The sequence below is a fragment of the Solea solea genome, chromosome 6 (genome assembly GCF_958295425.1).
Source record: "Solea solea chromosome 6, fSolSol10.1, whole genome shotgun sequence".
In the NCBI taxonomy this organism is placed as follows: domain Eukaryota; kingdom Metazoa; phylum Chordata; class Actinopteri; order Pleuronectiformes; family Soleidae; genus Solea; species Solea solea.
Window position 1 is genome coordinate 17,000,337 of NC_081139.1, and position 11,118 is coordinate 17,011,454.

Consider the following 11,118-nt stretch of genomic DNA (forward strand, 5'->3'; position numbering starts at 1 on the left):
AAAAAACATTTAGGTTCAGCTCCGATCAGCATTGACCTTGTCTTCTGGGTTGCCTGTTGAAGCTAAATAGGAAGTAACTATATTTTGAATAGCCACCAGGGGGTGACTCTGCTGGTTGCCTTCTTGTCACTTCATTTATCAGTTCATTGCTAGTTTTGGATCTTCTTCACCAGAACATGATGTTGATTTTGTAAATGATGTCCCCGTTTAGAGGAGAACAGACGATGAACTGTGGCACTCGTGGAAACCAGGGTGATTGACAGCTGGCTCCAGCTCCAATAGGGGCCTTCCTGTGAACTTTCATTGGCAAAACCTCAACAGGGAGTTGGCCAAATCTCAAAAATCAGCTTCAAAAGCCATGTTTCCATCATGGTACGAGCACTGAGAGGACACATGATCTGGATGAACATGCAAATTTCTTCCTTGTCTTTTTGGCAGCAATGTAAATTCCGACATCATTTCAGGTGCAACAGCAAGACACACATTCATCTTCTGGCCATTAGAGAAACGTCCTCTTTACAACTTGGGGGCAGTGCTGAGGGACCAAAGTAAAATATATAAAATAGTAACAACTGTAAAATTGTCACTAAGCTACATCGTCTCAGTGTTTTCGTCTTCTTTCCAATGGGTTTTGTTTCCTGCGCATTCTTGATGTCACAATCCATGCAAGGGTGACGCAAGAGTGAGCATGGGAACGGTGTTAAGTCTCCTTCGCTTAGCAGGTTCACACAAGTTGAAAGAAATCACAGGTATACTTACTTATTGTAGTGTGAATGTGGCTTGAGATTTCCATTCCAGAGCCAAAATTCTGACACGAGGACACATGATGATAAATGTTGTGTAAGGCGATGATACGCTTATTAACAAAAAAGAAAACACAATTTCAGTCCGTTTTTTATTCACTCAATCACCCTCTACTTCTCATGCAATGAATACCCATGCACGCATTCCAACACACACTCACACAGCCGTCTTCATTTCCATGTCCATAGCGATGCTGAATGGCTGTATAGTCTGTGCCCACTCTTGTCTGTCTGTGGATGTTTGTGTGTGCGAATGTGATTGTCCAGTGTGTGGATGTGTAGAAGCGTCCAGGGGGTTGGGGGGGGTTGAAAAAGAGGGGAGGGTGGTTGAGGACACTGTTTCCTTCACCAGTGGAATGTCTTCATGCGTGTTCCTGTTTGGAGAGGCTGCTCACGGCTTGCAGAAATTGGCAGGAAACTGCATGCTTCCAACACTGGGGCCGATAAGATGGAGGGGGAGGAGAAAAGGGTGAGGGTGGGAGGAGAAGAAATAGGGTTGTGTGGTTAGCGGGGAGGAAGGGAAGGCTGCTTTAGCAAACCTTCAGGAAGGTAGATTATCCCATGAAATGCTGGCAGAGCTTCAGGCCTTTGTGCATGCCTGTGTGTATGTGCAAAGATGCATGTGTGTGTGTGTGTGTGTTGAGGAGAGAATAAGAGTGTATGACAATAAAAAAAAAAAAAAGCAGCTCCTTCAGCTCACTCAGCAGTGGAGAGTTTCAATGAATCCGGGGCAGACTCAACAAAGAGCTGCTGAACAAAAGGCCTGCAAGCTGAGAATGTGCAGCCTGGAGGCACGGCCCAATCACACGCTTTGTTAACTCTCAAACATAACACAAGAATAAAGACTAAGACAATCACGCCTCACTTGTCAGTTGCGTGCCTGTTGATTACAAATCTGACAGCGCGACACCTCAGACTCATCAACAGGCATCATGCGCGACTCCCGCTGCAGCAGCAATGCACCGTGTCTTCTTAGAAGGTCAACTGTTTGGGGCTGTGGTTGTGTCTTCGTTCTCAGAAGGTCCACAAGGCTGTTTGAAGGTCCAACGTGCGACAACGTACATCTCAAGGTATGATAGTGGTGTGTTATCCCAGTTGACATCTGGGATCTGCGATCCTTATTCTGGATTGAATCATCCATTATTTCTTCTCTTTCCTTTCCATGTTCTCCATAATAGGAAACATCACTTCTTTGGGTACACCAGTTCAACTAGTCACATGTATTTAATGAGCCAATCACTTGGCAGCAACTCAATGCATGGGGCATGGAGCCATGGTCAAGATGACCTGCTGAAGTTCAAATGTTGCCTAGATAATAGAAAGGCAACATTAACTCAAATAACCACTTGTTACAACCAGAGAACTACATGGACACTGTAATAGGTGATCATAATACCTTTAGAAATAATAATAATAAATAATGTCATCAGCCGAGAGTGATGTCACACTCCCTCTCTGTGTATCGTTATACAGGCGTCGATGCTACGAAGGCAGTAGTTCACAGTGTTCATGAGACAAGCACATATTAACAATCACAAGCTCTTATCTATGTTTTGTGAAGTCTCCAAGTTCAGGATGTCCTGTTTACGATACGCATGTTCACAAGTTCCACTTGAACACAGCAATAGTCACAGCAAGTGATGTGCCACTGCAGTGGCCGGAAAGACCTTTAAAGACGACACTGCTATCGTGGGGCGTGTGTCGGGGGGGGGGCGATCTGGAGTATAGGCAGACCATCATGGACTTTGTCAGCTGGTGCGAGCTAAATCAACTTCAAGTGAACACCAGCAAGACGAAGGAAATGGTGGTCGACTTCAGCAGGAAACCCAAAATCACTGCACTGGTGAACATCCAGGGACTGGATATCGAGAGGGTGAGGACATACAGTACAAGTACCTGGGTGTTCACCTAAACAACAAACTGGACTGGTCTGACAACACTGACTCACTCTACAAGAGGGGTCAGTGCCGTCTGTATCTCCTACGGAGTCTGCGTTCCTTTGGGGTGTGCAGGAAACTACTGAGGACATTCTATGACACTGTGGTCGCGTCAGTAGCCCTGTTTGCTGTGGTGTGTTGGGGGGGGGGGGGGGGGGGGGTGTTCTGTGCGGGACAAAAACAGACTTAACCGAATCATAAAGAAAGCCGGCTCGGTCTGTGGCTGTCCTTTGGACTCCATTCAGGTCATTCATGAGAGGAGGGCCCTGGCCAAACTATCGGCCATCACATCAACACCTCACACCCTCTACACAAGACTGTTGGGGCCTTATGCAGCTCCTTCAGTCAGAGACTGATACACCCTAAGTGCAGGACAGAGCGCCTCCACATGTCATTCATTCCAACTGCAGTACGACTCTACAACAACAGTGTATAAATATTATAACGATGTTTATGTCCCTGTTGTTATCACATTTCATTTTTGGTCATAACGCCATAACGCCATGTTTACATTCATTGTACATTTTCACCACCGAGAGAAACTGCACCTTATTACATATGTATATTTATATTTATACTTATATTTATATATATATGTAAATAATTTCCTACTTGTATTACTTACTTGTATATTGTTTGTTTGTTTTTTTATCTATTGTTGAGCTGCTGTAACGTCGTTTTCTCTCCACTGTGAGATAAATAAAGCTATCTTATCTTATCTTTAAAGCATCCAGCCGAAGGCAACTCTCCAGGTTCTGTTTTGTAATTTGATCCTTGAAGTTCAGGAAAATATTTGGTTCCGAAGTGCAAGTTCTGTGCGTCTGTTGCTTAGCAATGACATCTCATTTCTGCTTTATATGCTCTTCAACAAAACACTAACAGATTCTCAAGTCGTTCACTTGAGTAAAGTACCAATAACACACAGTCATAGAATTGATTCATCATCATAAGAAGAAAAATAAATAATTCAAAAGGTTTCTGAGGTAAAAGTAACAATTGTAAGTAAACTTCATCATTACGTCACTGTCATGCAGTAGTATTCCATATAGTATTTGGGAAAAATGATAAAGATAGCATTTTGTGTAAAAGCTTCAGTGCTTTCAGCCAAACTTTCTACACACTTTAAGCTACACTGCTAATTTTGGATAAACTATTATATTTGCCCAACTTCCCGAAAGACACAGTTTCAGCATTTTAGCCCGTCATTGTGTTATTCTTTACGCTAAGCTTTATTGCAATGGATCGAATAGGATACGGAGCCTAATGTTCATAATAGTCGCGCCTAAAGAGGCGTGACAAATAAGATTGGATAAAAGAGTCGTCATGGGTCACCAGTTCCCACTGCACAATGTCGCTTTTAGGAAGGTGGACGGAGCACATGAAATGGCAAAGAACACACAGTTCACTCTCATTCTTTTCTTGAATGTTGAATTTTCTTTTCTTTTTTTTTTGCCCTTTCAGAAATGACGAGTCCCACATGCCCAGGCCACAGTCTATAGTAATTCCCACAAGTGCACACACACACTCACAGTCCAAGGGATTATAAATCACAGGCACTTGGGAGAGGGTTTCAGCTGACTACGGCTGGTGTTTATGGTTTTCTCTGACTGAATCCAGCTGTTTGCAGATGCACAATGCTCTGCGAGGTTCAGTCAATTTGGCAGATTAGTGTATTGACAGATTGTGCGCCGTCCGTCCAGCAATCAATATGTTTTACTTTAATTCCTTCAAATGTTTACTCAAGTATAGACACAGACAGAACCTCTCCTCTCCCAGGCTCGGGTGGCTATTGTACAGTCTGTGCTCTCCTATTACACAAACACACACACACACACACACACACACACACACACACCTGCTTCCCACCACCCGCACCCCACCATCTTTTCTCTGCTGCATGGAATGACTTTTTGCCCATCCACGCACAAGCAGCACTCCCTTGCTCTCAAAGTGCAATGAGATATGCCCCTACACCTCCTCAAGTAGGGCCAAATTGAGCAATCAGACAACACATCCATCACTATCCTGTGGGGTGGAGTAAATGACCTTGATGCAGTCTTCACACTCAATTTCGGATACCCTTGGGCTCCATTACGGGGCACATTTAAGCAGCGAGACTGTGGCCGACCTTCGCTTTTGATTCTTACGATACGAGATGTGATAAGTGATGTGATCCAGCGCAGAGAAAGCGCGTAAACTGGGAGGCGATGACACGAAGAGCAGTGAGTCAGCAGGTGATGAAAGCAAGGCAGGAAAATTAAGATGGAGTGAGAAGGCGCTTAAAAGGAGATGAGAGGAGGAGATGGTTGAAAGCAGTTGGAGGAGTGAGCAGGTAGAAGGTGGAAGGACGGAAGAGGATGAATTGCCTTTCAAGGACTTTCTGAGGACCCTTTGATATGCTCTCCGTCTTCTCTGAGGAGAATGGGACTATGAAAAAGTACGTACTCCCACCCTCCCCCTCTCTTCAACTCTCTCCACTCACTGACGAGAGAGAGAGAAAGTGTATGCAGAGATGAGCATCTGTACATTTGAAAAACAACAACGCGCACACACTTTGGTGAGAGACAAATCTATTATGACAGTACAACAACAACAACAGGAAAACTGAGTGAGCTCCCATTGAGGTTTGATGTAAAGTGATTTGGACAGTTTTTTTTTTCTTTAAAGTTTCACTTTTTCCCTTAATTGACTGTGTTCTTCCTTCCTTCCTTCCTCTCTTTCCACTCGGGTGGAATGAGCTACTTCAGCAGCGATGCTTGCCGCTCCCACAGGAGTTCATTTGAGAGACACCACCTGCAGGTTTGAGTGGCATCATTAACAAAGGTCAGATGTGCTCACTGTGAAATGATACACACACGTGAATTTCTCATTGACTTGTTAATACACCTGCTTTCCTTGCCCAGGGTGACTGTTTGTCCTTTGCTGTACGCGTGGGCCAGAGTGAGACAAGAGCGCACCACGTGTCGGGGGCGCCGTGCGCTTGGTTTAATTGGAAATGCCGCTACATTGATAACACTTTACACTTGAGTCAAACAAGCGTGTAAATTAAATCAACATCATTAACGAACCGAGTGATAAAACAAATCAATATTGCGTTATCCAGTGTGTACAGTGAGTGGATTGCATCTTAATCCTCCCCTCCTGAGGCTGCACATTCACGTGCCCTTAAGGATTTGAAGACTTACGGAGACAATATTTATGCTTTGGAATTTACATCATAATTTTTTCTTCTTTTTTTGTAGGTTAAAACTGTATTTTTAAGAAGCTTAAGAAACAAGAACAAATTGATTTTAACCACTTTATAAAAGGCTCACTACATCAAATCTACACCGGCTGAAGTCCACGATATCTTAAGAATATCTTTGCCACATGATCCCACCATTAGACAGCCTTTTCCACTGGAAAATGAAGTAAGTTAAATCAGAACAAGGGATTTCAAACACCTAAATCACAAAATGAACTTGCTGATGGAGGCAGCGCTGAATCAACAACTCCTGTTTGCTGCAATGTAGAATTGCTGATGTTTCTCTATAAACTTCGGTGGTATGGAGTCAGCAGTTTACAACATGACGGCTTCCAACGAAAAAAAAAAAAAAAAAGGTGTATAAAGTGAGGAACATGTTTTTAAGATATCATAGACTTGAGCAGACATGGATTTTATCGGGTGTGCTCAGCCGTCTTTTCAGTGACGGTGTTTCAGACGCTCGCCGCTGTCAAAAACAGAGCGGTCCCCTCGCCCGTTCCAACAGGATCCAGCAGGAGAAACGCACCAATAAACCATCATGCATTCATCTAGATATCACCCACATGCCGCATATCAGCAGACAGGTGGAAGCACTTCCAGATAAATCTTATATCTCTCATCTCCCTAATGGCCCCACATAGCATGAACAATTTGTGGTCATAACATTGCGAGACGGGCTGTGATGTGAGGAGAAACACACCATTAAGAGTCAAGCAGCTGTGTCAGATCAGAGTTTTACACAGCCCGCTGCTCTGTCATGTCAGAGAAGGTTGCGGCTTGTCCTTGTCCACTGAAGCGAGTGTTTGCACAGTGGAAACAAGCCCAAGGCTGGTTATCTGCGCGGCACTCACCCGTGTAACTGCAACGTTTAAAAATACGACAACAGTGCTTCCACTTTGCCGCCATGTGTGTAAATGTTAGGTGTTGGTCTCATGTGGCTGGGATGTAATCATGGAAACAAAGCAAGAACCGGCAGCAGGGCTGTGTGTCACTGTGTGACAAAGCTGGTGTTGTGCACAGGACACATGACGTCCTGCATGAGACGGAGAGAAGATTGTCGCCAGGGAGAAAAACAGCCTAATTAGAACATGTCACCACACATTATAACAAGGTAGCTGCTGTGGGGGGAATATTGTTTTACAGTTTCAGATGCAAGATCAAACTAACGTGATAATGTGAATTGTTTTTATTTATAATTAGCAGTCTTCCCTGCATTTTAACTTACTGTTAGAGGGAGTAATGGATCAACAATGTGCTGTGATGTAAAATCACAGTTTTTCTAAAGCCCACCTCACACGAGAGGATTATTAAATCCGACTTGATTTTTAAAAACATGGGAGACCACAGGCACAACGCACTTGGTAACCGATTTTTAGTGTTTAAACCGTGAAAAGGCACAGTTCCTTGAATCAAACCATTTCAGGGAGGAGATTCCAGAGGTTTGGGATCTCACCGAAACTCGCCTGATTTAACGTGACTTCAGAATATAAACAGACTTGGAGGTGGACTGTCGGTGTTTTCACTTAATAGCTGTTGTGTGTGGAACTGTGGATGAAGTCATGGCTGAGAAGACCGAATCAACTTGGCTTGAACAAGTTATGGTTCTCAACTATGGTCTGTTAACCATACCACAGAATAATTTGGCTGGATAATCTGTTCAAATCAACCTAAAATCGGTCGACACCCATGATTCTTGGAAGGACCAGATCGGTACAGGAATCTGGCCATTTATCCTCTAGTGTGGGGCAGGCATAAATTGAGAATGAGCAGTTTTACAAACTTCAGTTTCCAGGCAGAAAATGTTGTGGCATTCATGTTCTTGTATCGCAGGCTTCAGTAGGCCTCGTTCCTATTAGTGGGAGTGTTTTGTTAAGTAGCCAGCGTTTTACTTCTGTGTTCCCGCTGTCATTGAGAGTGTGTGTCCATGTCCCAGGCTGGTCCTCAGTGATGGCGGCGAAGGCAGTGTTGAGGATGTGTCAAATCCTCATACAACCACACCTCAAAAAACCGGAACTATCCTTTTAATCTGCATCATCATGGATAATGATGTATATTGTGATAGCAATAACGTCTATGCATGCTAATATTACACGTTTATTCTGTTTCATTATTCTGAATTCAACATTAGTCCAACTGTAGAATTTTCAAGTATGCCCCATATAGTAGACAGACATATTTCAACATCTGCAGTAGATACTAAATAAACATGATAAAAGTATCAAAGTGTTCAATCTATTGATGAATAATCAATAGTTTCTGTAATTGACACTGTTTTACTGCCATGAAATCTGCTATATTTGATCTGTCACCTCTTATAGGTGAGTGTGTGTTTGTGTGCAAACTCACAGTTTGGAGATAAAATGCGCTGCCTAGAGTTGGAGCTCTAACAAAAAATAAATAAAAAAAGGATAATAAAAAAAAAAGTGATGGCTTTATCTCTGCAGCTGCTGCCCAGGCAAAACATATTGTAGCTATAATTCCCCCACACATTGCTGCAATGGTTCAGCCTCTCTCTTGTCTTCAGTCCCAGTCAATCCATTTCAAGATCCTACTCAGGATGACTGCTCCATCTCCTTCTCCTAGTAATCCACTTAATCCACCAACGATTATCCTAACTGCCCATATCACCCGCCCACCTAATGCCCCCAGGGAGTATCAGATTCAGTGAGTGTACCAGTTCACCCGCAGGGTCGTTCAGTCGAGGAGAGTGAGCTGAAAGCTCCGAGCCTCTCAACTGAAAGCAAAGCCCCATTAGCACCCGCTATTAGCATCATGTGCAGTGAGATCCGATCACAAGTGGACACATTGAATGTGTCTGTTCACACCTGGCATTAACACGCATCCTGGATCATGTTACCCACTTGTAATCGGATCCCACTCCTGCTGCGCTGTGTGCCAACACACATGGATGTCCTGTCTGTTCGTAAGATCAAAATTATATCTGATGCCTTATTATTCCAACTAGTAAAAAAAACATAAACAGTTTGAGTAGGACTCTATTTAATCGACAGTCACTCTCAGGTAAAAAAAAAACTCAATAAAATATACTTCCAGTTCTCTGTGAAATGTCCAAGGACATCACACGAGGAGTGTTTACGGCATCCTGAGGACACACTGCATTTATACCACAGTCGATTGCTCTGTGACAACAAGGGAAACTCGAACAGAACACGCTTAACTATGTGACTCAGCCGCGTATCGCAGGTCGTCTGACTGGATTTTCTTCTTGTACATTCCTGCAGCTGCACGTCTCTCTGAGACGGCACAGAATAGCGTTTTGTCACTGATGCTGACAAATTGGATAAATGCGACAAAAAACGTCACTTCCAGGGAAACTCGGCATCTCTGGGAGTCAGTGGAGCGGTGGAGGGGCACTGACGTTGGGCTGGTGAGTGATGATTGGGAGGGACTGTCTGAAAGGTTGTGGGGGGGAGGGAGGGGGGGTAGAATTTATGTTTAACTAACTGGTCCTGAAATGAGCTTCCCCTGTTTCAAAGACCAGAACCCACCACTAATTTACACGTGCAAAAAAACATGTGGCCACATGTCCCAGACCACCTTTGAATGTGATTTTAGTGGTCAGATCTGAAAATGCTTCGTGTCAAGACCTGTAATTTATGCTGTCCACTAGTAATTAGATCAGGAAGGATGTCTGTACCGGACGGGGTCTAAAGGGGTTTTAAGACATGTGGAAAATGGAGAAATTATTCAACTTTGCTGAGAATTCTTTGAATACAGCACATCTGGAATACACGTCTCAAGTGGGGGTTTCATGGCATGCTGCCACCCATGACTTCTTGCCTGTTCATCGTCAGCTTTGTGCCTTGCACACAAACCAGGTGACAGTTGAAAAATGTGGTTCACCATGGTAACAATCGGGCAGTGAAATTAGAAAGGGAATCTTCTTCGTCATCTTCTTCATCTGCCTCCATCTTGTCCTCTCCCTTGTGTCCTCTTCTGTTACACTAACTGTCCTCACGTCCTCCCTCACAACATCCATCAACCTTCTCTGTGGTCGTCCTCTCTTTCTACTGCATCTTCAACATCCTTTGTTCCATGTAATTCATAAAAAATCATTATCCCTCCTCTGCACATGACCAAACCATATCAACCGTGACTCTCTTGCATCATTTCCAAACCACTGAACCTGAGCTGTCCTTGTTAAGGCCATAAAACACACACAAAAAAGGAGCTAACACAGAGTTCAGTGCCAAACAGACAAAACAAAATAGTTAAAAATTGGACAACATTGTCTCCCAAATGTAAAGTGTGTTACACGTCAAGATGTTTGTTTTATCTCTTGGCGTCCAGAACGAAAGGTCTGTTCTTGATTAGAGCAATATCACGACGCCTCGTGTCACACTCCGACAAGCTGGACGATTGAGGCTGCCAAGCTGTGCATTTCCAAGAATGAAACTGTTGACACCCGAGATAAACACTCACAATCACTCCACTTTCGGATCTTTCCACCTATCCACCTTTCCGGATCGATTAATCCACTGCTGCCTCTCTCCCTCCTCCTGTGAGAGGGAGAGAGTGAAATGCCGAGCCCTCGTCGAAGCTCCGTCAACATGTACTCAACTGCTGTGTCTTCAATCAAACACTGAAGTCAGTAAACATATGTTTGTACTTGACATAATACTGCATGAACTCAACTCTCCATTATGCCTGGCTAAAATACCTCCTGGCTGCTTTGCTGCTTTGCTCAAACCATGCTGCCATCAGGACAAATCACGTGTCCTCATTCGTCCTTTAGCTGCAGTGGGGAAGCGCATTTGTGATCCCGACTCTTTCTCCTCTGCAAGTCAAGGTGGCGATAATTAGAGTTAGGAGATGAGAATAGAGAGTCCATATTTTTGGACATTGAGTTTACATGTATCATCCAAGTATTTATGAGTCCGTACGTTGATGTCAGGAGTAAACCTTGAAAATAGGCGCTCCATGTCTTGTCTTGTTCTGGGTCGAAAAGGCACAGGATTTTAAATCCTAAATTTAAGTCATAATTGTGATTGGATGGGGAACTTATTTCTTAAATGGCAAAACTAATTAATATATTAACAATCTTTCAAATGCAGCCAAGGCATTGTGAGCTAAAAATGCAGTTAGGATGTTAGATGCAGAACAGCTCAGTGCA